This window comes from Chionomys nivalis, chromosome 25 (assembly GCF_950005125.1).
Source record: "Chionomys nivalis chromosome 25, mChiNiv1.1, whole genome shotgun sequence".
NCBI lineage: Eukaryota > Metazoa > Chordata > Mammalia > Rodentia > Cricetidae > Chionomys > Chionomys nivalis.
The window spans coordinates 22,787,150-22,803,243 of NC_080110.1; positions in this window are offsets into that span (position 1 = coordinate 22,787,150).

Consider the following 16,094-nt stretch of genomic DNA (forward strand, 5'->3'; position numbering starts at 1 on the left):
ACAGCAAGCTGGGGAAAAGAATTTGAGGCGCCACAGACAAATAAGACAGGCTTTACTTGCCTGCACACAGGCCACTAGACAGGTAGATAAAGCAGTCAACCAGGCCAATGCTAGAACATGCAGGCTACACACAGGTGGGCACATGCACACAAGTCGACCAGCACATAGGCTGCATGGATGTAGTCATACAGGCCTATGGATTGACATATTTAGGAAGACTAGTAAAGGCACCCATCATATTTATAAAGGTCATATTTATTTATAAAGAATCATATACAATCAACCTATGGCTACAACTAGTGTGAGGAGTCTTACATCATGGATTACAACACTATTTGCCCTTGGTTCCCTGTATATACAGTCTTGGCCATTTTGTCCTAACTCATAGTCCTCTCGCTAGCCAGCATTACCTACTTTGGCCCATGCATGATATCCATATCAGTCCCATGTTGTCTCAACATAAACTAGCCCATACAGTTTTCTATTCCCTTCAGGGCTGGCTTCTCCTGCCACCTTTTACTTGTGTAGTTCATGCCTAATGGCAGTGTGCTTTAGTAGTTCCGCATACAATAGCTGGCCTGTGTAAAAATAGCTTAAAGCTCACATTAAGTCAGGTCTTCCATAGATCCTTCATACCTCTAGAAATAAGATTCTTTTGCTTTTTATTTTTATCTTATTTTTTTGTGTGTATTGTATGCAAATATGCATGTCCATACATACACATGAAGAAGCCAGAGGAGGATGCTAGATGCCTTCCTGTATTACTTCTATCTTAATTTTTTTTTTTTTTTTTTTTTGGTTTTTCGAGATAGGGTTTCTCTGTGGCTTTGGAGCCTGTCCTGGAACTAGCTCAGTAGACCAGGCTGGTCTCGAACTCATAGAGATCCGCCTACCTCTGCCTCCTGAGTGCTGGGATTAAAGGCGTGCGCCACCATCGCCCGGCTTCTATCTTAATTTTTTAATCCGGGGTCTCTTACTAAACCCAGAACTCAGCATTTCAACTAAATTGTCTGACCCAGAATATGTCTTCACCCAGCAATACTGGGGATACAGGCATAAGCAGTCATGCCTGGATTTTGCAGAGATGCCGAGTGTTCAAACTCAGGACATCTTGTTTCCATAGCCAGCATTCTTACCCTCATCATGTATGATCATTGTAGCATTTGCCAAATAATATTATAACCATTTTCACAAGCTCACGGCTCTAGTTATGATGCTCTTTGAGCAAAAGCTATGTTGAACTTATTATCAGTCCCCACACTTACATTCACATGGACAATAAAAGTTTTCATTATAAAAAATTAAAACAAAAAAGAGTTTCAAATAACAAAATCAAATCAGCATTTTTGGAAGTTTTAACTTCCAAAATTTCAGAACGTTAGGATTTTTTTAAGTACCCATTGGTTTTATTTAATGAGAAAAAATACTTTACTGAAGGCTAGAGAGGAATTGTGTCTTTTATTTACAAATGATATTCTGTCAAATCTATTTATTCTTGTGTAGGATAATGGCACACTGGAAGCATCTCTTACTCATTTAACTAGTTTCTCTCTCATGACTGAAGATTTATCTTCAGATATCTCTATAAGATGACATCTTTTATGATAAATCATTCATGCAGTCTGTTCTTGCAATGTATATAACCTTTCCAAACCATTTATTTGTGAAGAAACTTTGTTTAAACCCTTTTTCACCAAGGAGCCAAGACTTGGATGCAAATCTAAAGAACTGGATGTGAATTTTAATAAGTATCTGATAGAGAATCTGCTTGCTTGCCCACTTGTCTGAGCTGTTTGCCAGCAGAAATACAAAGAGCTACACAAAACATTACTTAGTCTGAGTCTCTGTATTCAAGCCTTAATCAAAACTAAGTTCCATAAATGATGCCCATTACCAGCTAGGCAGCCTAGTATAGAATCTTCTCAGCACAAGGGGTGTGTGTGAGCATTCTCTAGAGGAGAGTCAGTAAGGTTAATGTGCCGTGAGGACTTGCCGGATAGAATAATCTGGAAAAGACTGTGAAATAAGTGTGAGTAGGGTGTGTAGGAACTAGTGGAAGAATAAACAGAGAATGAAGAATGGAGCACTAAACACAGATAAGTACAAAAAGTGGGAACCAAATAAACCGTCAAGACATCAAACGGATTTAGCTCACCTGAAGTGTGGGAGGGCTGCTATTCTGTGTCTTTGGGGGTTTCTGTGTTCCACCTGTTTTGTAATGACACTATTTGAAATCATTCCCTATTGTTTCCTTTCGCCAGTTTCTGGTAAAATTCCAGAATGCCTACGGCAATTAGGGACACCTATTGGGTTCACATTGCCTAGCAATTTGCATTTTCCTCTGTAACCATAGTTACTTTGTCTTTATGTGTTAATTATGGTCAATTATAGACTAAAAGTTCCCAGTATTGCCTGTTTACAAAGAACGCTTTTGGTTGTGGGAAGATGAACATATTGATAGAGTGTCAATATAGTGTTAAAACCCAGGTTCTATTTATGGAATTATCAGAAACACAAAATTCTTTATAAAGTGACCCTGCCTGGATTACTTTGTTTTAATAATAAAAATCTAAAGCAAAGAAATACATGAGGAAACTAAGCCTCCTTAAAGGTCCACATTCAGCAAAGACTTCAGCTGGGCATTTGAACCTTAGAGCCTTGGTTTTATATGAGGCAAAGAGTCTCACAGATAATACACATATCTACATGTCTGAGAGCTTTTTTCTCCAAAGTAGGAAATATGTTCCATGGTAGGCAATTTTAATCAACCTTACACTTTTCTCATATGTGTATGTGGTATGTGTGCATACATGTATATGTGTTTGCATGTGGGTGGCCATGCACACGTGTGTATGTGTATGTGGAGGTGGAGAGTGGCAGAGATCCAGTATCTTTCTCAGTTCCTCTCCAATTTCCCTGTTGAGTTATTCTTTCTCTGAACCCAGAGCTTGCCAGTGCTGCCAGCTTCATCAGCCAGCTTGCTTGAGGATCTCTGTCTCCTATGAACTGGCATTGTAGACAGGCAGCCATTCCTAAGCAGTACTGGGAATCCAAACTCCTCTCTTCCCTGTGTGCCTAACCCTTTGACCTCTTCCCAACCTCTAACTTTACACCTTTAAGAATCATGCCATTTCGCCCAGCAGTGGTGCACACACCTTTAATCCCAGCACTCGGGAGGCAGAGGCAGGTGGATCTCAATGAGTTCGAGGCCAGCCTTGTCTACCAAGCGAGTTCCAGGACAGGAACTCTTGTCTCAAAAAACAAAAAAACAAAACAAACAAACAAATCATATCATCTCAGTTTCAGACTGTCTCTGAATGAGACATAACTGGTCACCATTAAAGCTATGTCCATGTCTTCACCATGTCAAGTGGCGGGTTTCTCAAAATAAAAAGTACTTTCAGCTTCCTGTGGAGAGAGGATGGTGCTGGCAGATTCATTCATTCATTCATTCACTTATTTATTTTTGTCAGGCTAGTCCAATGAGTGCTGCTAAGATGGCGTCACACCACGCAAATAAGTATAAGCATCTTTTGACCAATTGTTGTCAGCTGGAAATTTTGATTATGACCTTTCTATAAAGCCAGGCAGTGGTGGTATAGAGTCAGGCCGGGGTGGTGCATGCCTGTTTAATCCCAGCACTCGGGAGGCAGAGGCATGTGGATCTCAGTGAGGCCAGTCTGGTCTACAAAACGCGTTCCAGGACAGTCAGAGGTACTCAGAGAAACCCTGTCTCAACAAAACAAAACAAAACATAAACCAAAACAAAAATCCCCCAAATACCTTTCTATAAATGGGCATTATTATTATTACTATTTTTATTATTAATAGTACAGGATTATATTAATCTCTGATAAACAAGCTCTAAATAAAATAAAATAAAATAAAATAAAATAAATGTGGCAGGTTTGATATAGGTCCTGCAAGCCTGAGACAGTTTTTCCTCTCTAAGGTATTATTAAATACATCAGCCCAACTGTGGTAGCACACACCTTTAATCACAGCACTCAGGAGACAGAGGCAAGTGGATCTTGGAGTTTGAAACCAGCCTGGTCTACATAGTGAGTTTTGGATCAGCCAGGGCAACAACACAGAGAAACCCTGTCTTAAAAACAAAACAAAACAGAAAAAAGAACTCACTTTGTCTAATCTTGCTGCGTCTGTTTTAGACACAACTTTCAGCTTCATGGTTTCATGATATCTGGTAGAGTTCCGGGTATCACAGGCATATTCTAAAGAGGACGACTCAGGGAAGGAAGGCTCAGGAAAACACAGCAGAAAGCAGAAGCTTTGATCATAGCTTCTTAGTGAGAAGTAGATTGCACAACTACCCTTCCCAGAGAGAGGAGAGGAGAAGATACGGGAGGGGAGGGGAGGGGAGGGGAGGGGAGGGGAGGGGAGGGGAGGGGAGGGGAGGGGAGGGGAGGGGAGGGGAGGGGAGGGGAGGGGAGGGGAGGGGAGAGGAGAGGAGAGGAGAGGAGAGGAGAGGAGAGGAGAGGAGAGGAGAGGAGAGGAGAGGAGAGGAGAGGAGAGGAGAGGAGAGGAGAGGAGAGGAGAGGAGAGACTGGGAAGCATTTCTGGCATCTTCTTCCAGCGTTAGCAACAGAGTAGAGCCAGTGAGGGTCACGGGAAGAGTCAGACTACAGCAGCTGCTGGGATTCACCTTGAAAGTTACAGGAACAAGCAGGATGCTTCTATATGCGTGGGCATGTGACACAATACCTCTATGTGGTAGTACAGGGGACAATGAAGGGGACAGTCTTCTGAGGTAGCACCTTGAGGACAGAGGCAGCTCACGATGAACTAGAAGGGCAGTACCAGCTGTGGTGATGGAGGGATAGGAAAACAGGGCTTGGCTTTGGGGGACAGGTGTCACATGCCTTCTCAGGGTTTTTCCGGCATGGTGAGGACCTTAGGATTCCAGTGTTGATTGTTGTTGTTGGCACTGTGGGCACAATCAGACAACTGCTGTCTCTGTTGATTGTCCAAAGACCTAAATCTGTTCTCACATGGAAGACCCTGAATCTGCCATGGGGAATAGGAGGAATATTATGATTTAAGTACAAAATGTCTCCCATAGGCTCATGTGCTGGACATTGGAGTCTTTTGTTTTAGATTTATTTTATGTATATGCATGCTCTGTCTGCATTGTGACTTATGCCAGAAGATGTCATCAGATCCCAATATAGATGATTGTGAGCCACCGTGTGGGAGCTGGGAACTGAACTTAGGACCTCTGGGTGCTATGTCTAACGCTCACCTTTTTCTGGGTTTCCCTTGCTCCACTTTCTCTCTACCATGAGACCCACAGCTCTGCTCTGCCATTCCTTCGCCATCCTGAGTTGCTGAGACCTCTGAAACCCCAAGCCAAAATATGTAATTTCTACCCATAATGTGGTTTTGTCAGCTGTGTGGTTGCAACAACACAAAAGGAACATGTGACCTTTGAATCGGATCCCACTGCCTCAGCATTGCGAAGAACCTGCCCATTCGCTTCAAGCCCTGCTTGCTGTATGTCAGGAAAACTAAAACCTAGGAAATCAAGTCGCTCATCTCAGCAGATCAGGGTGAACGACATTTGCTGCTTTTTTTCTCTACTCTTTGGAAGAAGTAGAAACACACTGAAGCGTGTTTCTGTGTGCCATGGGCTTGCCACGTGGGGCACTGAACGAAATAGTTAACACCCACCATTTCATTTAGGGTAGCATAATATCTGCCCCTTCGCACGACAGGCTCATGTGTGGTAGGTAATGTGTCTGTCTCAATAAAGCCCGGTGCCATCTGGGTAATGACGTTGTCATTAGATACATGGTCACAGTATGACTCAATGACAGATTCTATGGTTCAGAATATACTCACCATGTCCCAGCAAAACCCAGTGCAGGCCACAGAGCAGAAAACAGAAACTTATGAGTGAGAGCATATGATAATTGTCTTTCTGGGTCTGGGTTTCCTCACTCAATATGATGTTTCTAGATCTATTCATTTGCCTGCAAATTTCAAGATGTCATTATTTTTTTCTGCTGTGTAGTACTCCATTGTGTAAATGTACCACATTTTCCTTATCCATTCTTTGGTCAAGGGGCATTTAAGTTGCTTCCAAGTTCTGGCTATGACAAACAATGCTGCTATGAACATAGTTAAGCACATGTCCTTCTGGCACGATTGAGCATCCTTAGATATATACCCAAAAGTGGTATTCCTGGTTCTTGAGGAAGGTTGTTTCCTAATTTTCTGAGAAATCACCATACTGATATCCAAAGGGGCTGTACCAGCTTGCATTCCCACCAGCAATGCAGAAGTATTCCCTTTACCTCACAACCTCTCCAGCATAAGTTGTCATCAGTGTTTTTTATCTTGGCCATTCTTTCAGGCGTAAGATGGAATCTCAGAGTTGTTTTGATTTGCATTTCTCCGATGACTAAGGATGTTGAACATTTCTTTAAGTAACTTTCAGCCATTTTAGATTCCTCTGTTGAGAGTTCTCTATTTAGGTCTGTACTCCATATTTAAAATTGGATTATTTGTTCTTATGATGACCAATTTCTTGAGTTCTTTGTATATTGTGGAGATCAGACCTCTGTCTGATATGCGGCTGGTGAAGATCTTTTCCCATTCTGTAGGCTGTTGTTTTGTCTTGTTGACTGCGTCCTTTGCTTTATAGAAGCTTTTCAGTTTCAGAAGGTTCCACTTATTAATTGGTTCTTTCAGTGTGTGTGCTGCTGGGGTTCTATTTAGGAAGTGGTCTCCTGTGCCAATGCGTTCAAGTGTACTTCCCACTTTCTCTTCTATGAGGTTCAGTGTGGCTGGCTTTATGTTGAGGTTTTTGATCCATTTGGACTTGAGTTTTGTGCATGGTGATAGATATGGATCTATTTTTACTATTATACATGTTGATATGGAGTTATGATAAATAACAGTCATTTGGTAAATATGCTTTTTTTCCATTTTTTATTTTTTGCTTCTTTGTCAAAAATCAGGTGTTTGTAGGTGTTTGGATTAGTATCCAGGTCTTTGATTCAGTTCCATTGGTCCTCCTGTCTGTTTTTATGCCAGTACCAGGCTGTTTTCAGTATTGTAGCTCTGTAGTAGATCTTGGAGTCTGGGATTGTGATGCCTCCAGAAGTTCTTTTTTTGTACAGGATTGTTTTGGCTATCCTGGGTTTTTTGCTTTTCCATATGAAGTTGAGTATCATTAAAAATCTACAGATTCAATGTAATGCCCATCAAAATCCCAGAAAAATTCTTCACAGACCTCGACAGAATTCATTTTCTAACTACATCTCAAATAACGGTGTTGCTTAAGATCCAGGGGGGAATGCCCCAGACTGAACTGACTGCCAGGTAAGTACAGCATGTGAGGGGGTGGACGGAAATCAGGCGGTAACTGGTTACTCAGGGTAAGAATGTGCTCGAGAGAGAGGAGGCACTTGTCGCTATTTCTAAGTGTAAATCCCATGCTCAGTGCAGGGTGAGAAGCCAGAGTTAGGAGTGGTGATCTTGAAACATCAGTTAAGTTCACCTTACAACGCATAAGGGCTCCCTCTAGTGGTAATAAAGAGAATATCAGAATCCTTTCACCCACAGGCTAGCTATCTCTATCACACGTAGAGTTCTTAACTGAACTTAGCGGTTTTGTTTCCTTTTAAACTAGGGTCTAAACAGGTGGATCTTGACCTTAAAGGTATTTGTTCTAACCGTCATATTGCCTCTGTTTCATTCATTTCAAACCCCCATACAATCTCAGCCACTGTATGCTCCCATTAAATCAAGTTGATATTCTAAAAATCATCTCATTGAATATCTGCTGAATTAAAGATCAATAACTTGCCATTTCTTAGTCCACAGACATGTTATAAACATAGATAATGATGTGATCTACCCAATTGTGAGGTTTTTCTTTTTACAATATTACCTTTTATTGAATTTTGCTTTTCAAAATTTCTACTAGCTTTGTTTCAGGTCAGAGCTCACAGAGTTCCTCCAAGATAGTGTGGGATATTTTGATGAGTTTTCGATAACAGACATTGCAAGAGTGGTAGTTACATCTATATAATCATGTATTCATCTATGTAATGTCGGGCCTTCCATCTATAAGCTGTAAAGTAACTCAAGATTTGAGGTCCCCCCTTTTTTTGTCAGTCTCCCTCTTTACCTTTAAAAGACTTCAGCCACACTCTTAGTGTACTCAACTGCTAAGTGTCAGAAATGACGAGACCTGGAAAGCTGTATTAGACGTTCAGTTATCATCAGTGAATGCTGGCCAAACATGAAATTTAATTTTTTAAAGCAGAATCTGAAGTCACTATTGAAATGAAAACGCATCCGAATTGCATTATAGTCATCGTTATCTTTACTATCCCGGATTTACCTGAAAGCAAAACAGCTTTTGTGGTAGAAAAACTGCATTTTATCGATCTCAGGTGCATCCAGGCACCGTTTCCAAGATGCTCATGTTTGTATACACACACACACACACACACACACACACACACACACAAAAGAGAGAGAGAGAGAGAGAGAGAGAGAGAGGCAGATACAGAGTGACAGACAGACAGAGACAGAGGGGTGGTGAGGGGAGAACACACTGGTTGATTGTTGTTTGCTTTCTCATGGTTTGTGCATTACTTAAATATATATCCATTAAGTGTTTAAAACACTTTCTGTAAAAATTTTATTTCATTCCCAACCATCTGCAATTACCACCATCATGGATGGGGGATGCATATAAATTTAACAATTGACAAACGATCTGCTTTCTCAGATGTTCAAATATTCCTCCCGTGTTGTGTATAGAAATAAAATTCTGTAGTTTGTTCTCTTTGCGTAAAATAATTCTCAGCGATATCACTATGTCTCATGTGCCACTGATTAAATCTTGAATATTCGTGCAGGCCTTTAAAAACCTTCTGCTGCTATGCTACAATCTAATACTAGGAAATGCGTTCGAACTCTCCTTTAGGGAGGAAGAATAACTGCAAATATCATCAAAGCTGTTGCTTACCAATAAGAGCAAGCATGGTACTCATTGGGTAGGAACCACTTTACTCATGAAATAAGAGTGGCCTTTTGCTTTCATTTTGATTTTTTAAAAGGTGAGTCTTGCTAAGTTGCCTATGATGGCTTCATACTCCAGGTTTTAAACTCATGGATTAAAGCCATCCTTCTACCTCAGTCTCCCATGTAGCTGATGGGAGATGTAAACCACTGAGTCTAGCTAGCAGAGCAGTCTTGCACTTAGAATCTCCTCATGCCCTTAGTTCAAGGGAAATAAGCATCGACAGCCCTCTATAAAAATACACTGTTACTGGAAAGTAACTGTATCTCTATCCTAGCTCAGGCTTACTTTCTTTGAGCACAGTAGCAGCTGTTTCTCTCAGAAGCTGTATTAATAGATGATACAGATTAACAACAGTTTGCCCACTTTTCTAACACTGTTACATCCCTTCTTTATTTCCCAAAGCTGATAAGGTAGAAAAACAAACACATTGGAATCAATTTCATTATTCGTCAAACTGAGCGACTAAACACATAATGGAAAGACACAGCTCATATCATGAGTTGTGAATGTATAATAAAAGTATATAGCAACCCAAATATGGTTGTTGGATTGAGAATGACCACCATAGACTCATAGATTTGAATGACTGGTCACCAGGGGGTGGTACTATTTGAAAGGATTAGGAGGTGTGGCCTTGTTGGAAGAAGTGTGTCACTGCGGTGGGCTTTGAGAGTTTAGAAGCCCAAGCCAGGCACAGTGTCTCACCTGTATATAGAAGTCTCAGCTCCTTCCCCAGCAGCATGTCCACCTACATACCTCTATGCTTCCCACTATGACAGTTAACTAAAACTCTGAACTGTAAGCCTGCCCCAATTAAATGCTTTCCTTTATAAGAGTTGCCTTGGTCATGGTGTTTCTTTACAGCATAGGACATCAGGGTAGCTTTTTCCCCCTTACGTATTGGATTACTGTTGATGAACCCAGGAGGGCTCTAAATTATGCTATGCATTCCCTCTCTTCTCAAATGCTCTAGCACTGGCTAAATGGCTGGATCTCTCTCTCTCTCTCTCTCTCTCTCTCTCTCTCTCTCTCTCTCTCTCTGTGTGTGTGTGTGTTATAGCTGTTATTCATCTTGTATTTTAGGATGCACACACTATGAGATCAGAAGCCTGCCTATGCTATACCTTTTGGTACCGTAGACTTGTGCCTGAAGCTGCCCAAAGCACAGCAGGCAATCCATTTATTCAACAAATACTTCTTAGGTATTAATGAGCTAGAGAAGAAAGTAAACATGTATGTTCTTTTTTTCATCAGAGCTCTTAAGAAGTTAACATTGTACATCCTAAGATGGAATCACTGCACTCCAATTCACCAAATTGTTAACTATTTTTTCACTCGTTTCATTTCTCCAAAGGAGGATTTTGGTCATGAGAAGGGTCCAAGAGAAGTGTGGTCCTATTTAAACACTGGGGTTTCAAGTAGCTATTTGCTGCTGCTGAGAACAGGTTCTCAACAGGTCAATAACTGAAGAGAAGACATAGAGTTAGGGGCTAATCATTCAATTTACTTTTTTCTCTGAGGGAGCAGAACTTAATTCTCTGGGGCCAGCAGCAGGGCAAAACTTAGTTCTCTGAAGCCATTGAAAGAGTGGAACATACACACGCACGCACGCACACACATGCGTGCACACACACATACATCTTCAACATGTAGGGGTTTCTCGTCTTTTTTTTTTCTCTTTTCTGCTGTTTCTTTTTTACATCTTTTTGATGTCTTCCTTCTGCTTCATTTTATTTTCACCCTGACAGCTTATATACACAATTTACAACGTGATTACATCCCATTTTTCAAGTGAATGATTATGAAGAATACAAGGAAAAAACCGCATGTTTCTCATTTTCCTTACATGACTAAATATTTTATGTATTACAGGTGAAAACAAATGATTCCCAAAGACCCACATACATGTCTAATCAACTTGTTATAGGTTATCTAAGTATAAGCAAGCAATATATTTTTCTTAGCCAGTTTTTGCTGGCAGGCTACATTTTGTGGTTACAAAAAAAGGATCAACCATTTTATTATTTATCCCCCAAAATAATCATGTAAAAATCTTAAAGGAATCACAAATCTAATCTTATTTATTGAGGTAAATAAGTGTCCCCATTTATCCCGGGGAGCTCTAATAAGTACTCACTGCTCATAGACCCAGGCTCTCAAGACACTCCTCCCATGATGCTTTGGACGCACAAACTTGACATTGATTTGCTGGGGCTTCTGGGAAGGGTGCTCTTATGTGTTCTCAATTGAATGTGCTTTTCTAGGGAACAATCTGGGGACTTATCAGATCAATAAAGGGACTAGCAAAAAAAGCAGGTTATAATCACCATGTGCTCATAAAGTATAATTATGAAAAGTTTGAGTTATCACTTCTCCCAATGGGCCTTGGGCAGCTAGATTTTCTTAAATGGAGAATTTGCAATAATGAGATTAAAATGTTTACTAATATCATGAAGTGACTTACTTAAATATATACCCATTAAGTGTTTAAAACACTTTCTGTAAAAATTTTATTTCATTCCCAACCATCTGCAATTACCACCATCATGGATGGGGGATGCATATAAATTTAACAGTTGACGAACGATCTGCTTTCTCAGATGTTCAAATATTTCTCCCGTGTTGTGTATAGAAATAAAATTCTGTAGTTTGTTCTCTTTGCGTAAAATAATTCTCAGCGATATCACTATGTCTTATGTGCCACTGATTAAATCTTGAATATCCGTGCAGGCCTTTAAAAGCCTTCTGCTGCTATGCTACAACCTAATACTAGGAAATGTGTTCAAATTCTCCTTTAGGGAGGAAGAATAACTGCAAATTACATCAAAGTTGTTGCTTATCAATAAGAGCAAGCATGAAGAGAAAGATCAAACTGAAAGAAGTAGGCAAAGGTAGAATAAGTTCCCAGCGACATATAAATGTTCTGTTGGTCTAGAGCCCGAAGAGAGTAATATTCAAGAAGTGCTGGATATCTTTAACCACCAAACATCCCCTGTCCTTACAAGTCTTACTGGGTAAACAGGCGACTGAATCCCGGATGATGGAGGCAAAGAAGAAAGAAACAGAGCAGGGTTGCTCATCAAGAAACCCAGAAGATAAACAGACATGTTGTCAAACTGCCTTCTAAATACTACGGCTATGCATAGATTAGTGCTCTCTCACTTGGCCAGAGAGAGCCCCTGAGTGGTGCGTCACAGTGGAGACCCTCGTAACTGGTCAACGTGGTGAGGATAAGTGACTGTTGAATGCTCAACCCTAATGGGACAGCTACACCAACCCGCTCCTCAGGGGCCAGGGAATATCACAGAATAGGAGCAGAAAGAGTATCCAGAGCTGGAAGGTCAGCATGACTGCTGTGAAGCACTGTCTGCAGATAGGACATGGCCCTTCCACTAATGAAACTGCTGCATCTAGAGTTTCCTGCACAGTGCTCGCTCAGGGGAGACCAATGAGGTTCTAGCAGGAAGCATTACTTAGACTCAGTGGATTACAACAAAATGTAAGGACATGAAGGTGAGAGAGGAGCATGGAGGGATGTCCAAGGGGAGAGAGAAGGGGAAGCCGGAGTTGGGTCTGTTGTATAGGAAACTATCAAAGAAGAAATAAGAGGGTTTTGGGAAGAACCCAGCAGAATAATGAAGAGTTTCCTGTGAATTTGTTTTTGATATAAGGTCTTCATTCACAGACAGAAAAATGGATTGACTTGACTGCGTGGCATGCTCGCTCCAGACCAAAGCATTTCCTGTCTCTTTGTGATGGAATCAGACAAACCCCAAATCATAGATATACCGGCCAGTGTTTCTCAATCTTGGGACTAGTGACATTTTAGATAAATAGTTATTTGTTGCTGGGGGCACATATTCTAGGGCCTTACCCATGAACAATATAAATTGGGCCGATAGTTGAAAACAATTTCTTCTTTGGTGTTCTTGCTTCTTTTTGTTGTTTTCCTGGGGGGTTAGTGTGCACACTTTATGTTGCTAGATTGCTTTCCAAAATGCTGGCAGTTTTGCCCATTTCCACTAAAAACGTTTGAAAATCATCTTTCTTCTAGCTGTATTAATTTTGTTATGATTTCTTTCTGTTTGCCAACCTGGTGGTGGTACAGTGATTTATTTATCTGTTTGTTTGTTTATCTATCTAGACAGCATTTCCCTGTGTAACAGATCTGGCTGTCCTGGAAATCTGTAGACCAGGCTTCCCTCAAACTCACAAAGTTCTGCCTCTTGCCTGCCTCTGCCTCCTGAGTGCTGGGATTTAAGGCATGTGCCACCACTGTCCAGCCAGAAGTGATTTTTTTTTCATTGTGACGTCTGTACACTGTCCCAGCAGTAATGAAGTTGAGAGTCATACATGAAACAGCCATTCGTGTGGATTCGCCTAATTAATAAATATGTATTTACATACAGAAAGACTTGTAAGAGTCTAAAATGGTGAGGATGAGATGGTTGGCTGTCCCTGAGAAAAACGGATGTAGTTAAAGCTTGAGTTCAAGGGCTTCTTACTGCAGAATTCTTTCTTGCAAGGGAATGGTGAGCTTCATTGTTCTATCCAGTTTTCAACTGTTAAGCCTGCTCACTACTATAAAGGTAAACTTCACCTAAGGATCACAGAAACATCTCAGGAAATATGTGGCTATATATGGGCACTTTGGCCCCGTTGGGTTGCCTATTAATAATTTTTTATTGAATGATCTATATCCTTTTATTCATTCCAAGCCAAGAATATTAGCCAAATCAGTGTGTTGAAAATATCTTCTCAAATTTCATATCTTCAATTTTATGACATGGTTTCTTTGATATAAACTTCCTTTGGGTGCTTGTTTGGTTTTTGAAACAGGATCTCACTGTGACGCTCAGGCTGGCCTGGAAATCACTGTGTAGACCAGGTTGGCCTCAAACATGAGGTGTTCCTCCTGGCTCAACCTATCAAGTACTGGGACTATAGGCCACTATGGTGAGCAGCATATAACCTTTCAAATTATTGATTTAATATTTTACGATAAATGAGTAACGGGCTCACTAAAATTTAGTTAAAAAATTACACAGGACACGTGGATGCCATCAATCTGATAACCACTTTGAATTTATAACCTTCTAAATTGACCTTAGATAACTTTGTGGTATTTATTGAAGTTATTCTTGTGCTTTCAACTCTTAAAAGGTTCTCGGAAAAAGAAGCTTTCAGGAAAGGAACCCAGACCAACATCCCCATGTGTGAAAAGCACGGTTGAGAGGGGCTCCGAGTTCAGACTCATTCAAACACATGCTAGTATGCTTGATTCTTAAAACTAGTTGAACGCATTTCAGTGGGTCATGTTCTAAGGGCTTACATTATAAGGCATCAGTTTGTATACAGAAAATTTCATTCAAATTTGTTTAAAACATAGTCTAAGCCAATGGTTCTCAACCTTCTGGTTGCTGTAACCCTTTAATACAGTTCTTCATGTTGTGGTCACCCCCCAACCAGAAAATTATTTTCAGCACTACTTCATAGCTGTAATTTTGCTACTATATGAATTGTAATGGAAATATCAATGTTTTCTGGTGGTTTTAGGCGACCCCTCTGAAAAGGCTGTTGGATCCCCTAAAGGGATTGTGGCCCACAGGTTAAGAAACACTCGTGTAAAGCCATTGAACTATTATTCTTTATTTCACTAAACATATGTCAGCACTCTTTTTTTTTTTTTTTTTTTTTTTTTTGGTTTTTCGAGACAGGGTTTCTCTGTGGCTTTGGAGCCTGTCCTGGAACTAGCTCTTGTAGACCAGGCTGGTCTCGAACTCCCAGAGATCCGCCTGCCTCTGCCTCCCGAGTGCTGGGATTAAAGGCGTGCGCCACCATCGCCCGGCGTCAGCACTCTTCTTTAAGGCATTGTAGAAAAGTGTAGTTCATTTTTATTTTAACCAGACTGAATATCAATATATATATATATATATATATATATATATATATATATATATATGAAAACGGTCAGACTGTCAACTTTATGTAAAGGCTTCTCCATTTAATTTTATAATACTTATTATCATAACTACTATTATCAAATTAGTATAGTTCTACGATTTAATCATATTATTCTCATCAAGGGCAAAAATTGTGTCGCGTAAGTTTTGTAGCCTTCAATTTGAATTATATTAAATGTTACTTTTCAATTAATTTATTCCTCTTCGGTGCTAGATTTGTTTTTAAATGGAGGCTCTCATTTCTCATGTGTAGTTACTCCCTCCCTACTCCTTACTGTGGTACCACTTTCTATAAGATCATTGGCTCCTGAACGCAAGTAAAATATTTTTTAAAATTCATTTACCTTCTAAACATATAGGTCCGGTTTTTAACTTGTATTTAGAAGATTGATTGACGGCATGATTAGGCAAGAGAATGAATGGTGTGAAGCTGGAACAATTTTATTGTTGGGCCCTGATAAATCTTTTCTTTAATGGACAGTTTTGGTATGAAAGCATCTATGATGGGGGGCTTGCAGAGCCTTATGACCTTAGACTTAGTTGTTAATTACTCATGTTCTTATATTACTTATAATAATATTTTAAAACAACGTTCATATCTTTTGAAAGATGAGTAAGTTGATTTTGAATTTAAACGTTGAAGCTGGGTGTGGTGGTGCACGCCTTTAATCCCAATGTCCTGGAATCAGAGGCAGACACATCATTGTGACTTTGAGGCCAGCCAGGTCTACATAACAAGTTCCAGGCCAGCGGAGGCTATATAGTGAAAGACCATGTCGTGTAAAACCAAAATAAATAAATCCATGTTGAAAAGTCACCTAAAATCCATGTTGAAAAGTCACCTAAAATCAATCTGGGAAGTGAGAGCCACACAACAATCCTCCTCAAATAAGAACCTTTGTTTTGTCTTGAGACAGGCCCCTCTGCGTAGCCCTGGAACTCGCTTTGTAGGTCAGGCTGGCCTCGAATTTACGGAGGTCAACCTGCCTCTGCTTCCCAAATGCTGGGATTAAAAGTGTGCGCCTTTAATCTTTCTGTCTCTGTCTCTCCTTCTTACCTCCCTCCTCTCC